Source organism: Aptenodytes forsteri, unplaced genomic scaffold (assembly GCF_000699145.1).
Source record: "Aptenodytes forsteri isolate BGI_AS27 unplaced genomic scaffold, ASM69914v1 Scaffold429, whole genome shotgun sequence".
NCBI lineage: Eukaryota > Metazoa > Chordata > Aves > Sphenisciformes > Spheniscidae > Aptenodytes > Aptenodytes forsteri.
The window spans coordinates 6159-7789 of NW_008794432.1; positions in this window are offsets into that span (position 1 = coordinate 6159).

Sequence of the window (1631 nt, forward strand, 5' to 3'; positions counted from 1 at the left end):
GATTGGGGCCGGGGGGGGGTGTGCGAGTACCCTAGGGACAGTGGCGCCAGGGCTGGGAGCAGCCGCGTCCCCTCAGCCCCTTAACCCGCTGCCCTCTCTGCTCCACAGACCTGTGCAAGAACTGCCACCACCTGATCGCGCACCACGAGTACACCTTCAGCGTAGTGGACGACTACCAGGTATGCGCGGGGGGGCGGCCTGCCCCCCCCCCCCCCTGCAGCCCCTCTCCAGCTCCAGAGATGCCCTAAGCCGAGCCCCGGGCTGTTCCTCTGCCTCCGGGTTTCCAGACCCACCCTGCCGTGGGCAGCCCTGCTGATTCCCGCCTGCCCTGGCAGCCGCAGGAGGGAGCCAGGTGGTTTTGGAGGCGAGCCGTGGCGCCGGCCTCGAAGGCTTCGGAGCCACGTCCCTGTGCTCGGGGCTACCTGGAGCCCCCCCCCCCGGCCCCCCCCCCCCCCCTTTCTGCGCGGCGGGCAGCCCAGCTCACCTCTCGCCTCCCGCGCAGCCCCTGCGTGGGAATGTCGGTGACGTGCGTGGCCCAGAGCAGCAAAACGTGGCTGCGTGGTGGAGGGCCCTGTGGCTCTCCCAGTCCTCCTCCCTGGCACGTTTCCTATTCAGCAGCTAAGCGCTGGAAAATGGGCTCAGGGGAGCCGACGGGGCTCGTCCTGGGGGACGAAACGAGATCCCCCCCAGGTCTGATTGCAATCGAGGATCGGGTGCCGGCTCCGGCTCGGGTTTCCCTGTGGGAGAGCTGGGCTGTGGCAGACACGGCTGCGGCAGCTCCCCGCCTCCTGTCCCACCGCAGGAGTACACCATGCTGTGCCTGCTTTGCGGCCGGGCCGAGGACTCCATCAGCATCCTGCCCGACGACCCCCGCCAGATGACCCCCCTCTTCTGAAGCCGGTTTGTATCCCCGGCACGAGTCCCTCTGTGCCCCAGGACCTCCCTCCCCGCTCCCCAACGTGCAGGGCCGCGGCACCGGGAGATCCCTGGATCCCTGGCACGGGGATCCCTGGGGACAGCGCCGTCCCTTACGTGATTCTCTTCTCCAAACCTCCAGCCTGGCTGTGGCGGATGCCTGATGCCGGATGCTCCCACGCGCCCGGCGGCAGCTCAGCCGTGCCCGCTGCCCTGCGGCTCCGACCCCGGCTGCAGGGACGGGGTGGAACGCCACGGCCCGAGTTCCCCTTGTGCTGAAGACGTGAAGGGGGCCCAGCGTGTCGTCACCCCCAAAAGGGGTTCAAAAGGATGCCCGCCCCGTCCCGCCTCAGGAGCCCACGTGTGTGGGGGCAATAAATGTGAAGTGTTACAGCTCGGTGGTGCAGGCGGGAGCGCTTTGGGGGTGGGCCTCCCCCCCCCTGGACTCCCCGTAGCTGGTGAAGGGTGTTGGGGCCCAATGCAGGGGTCGGGGGGGGCTTTTCCCTTCCTGAGAGCCTGTGGGATTCCCCCCCCGTGGCAGACCTGGCCCTTCCCTGCATCCCAGAGCACGCTCCGCTCACCAGCGCTCTCCCAAACCCTGCTGAGAAGTGACTTAATTATTTTCGCTCCCCCAGGGGCTGCATGGAGCTCGTGTGGGGTCACTGCACCCCCCCACACCCCCCCCACACCTCGGGGCCCATTTCCCTGGGGTGTGT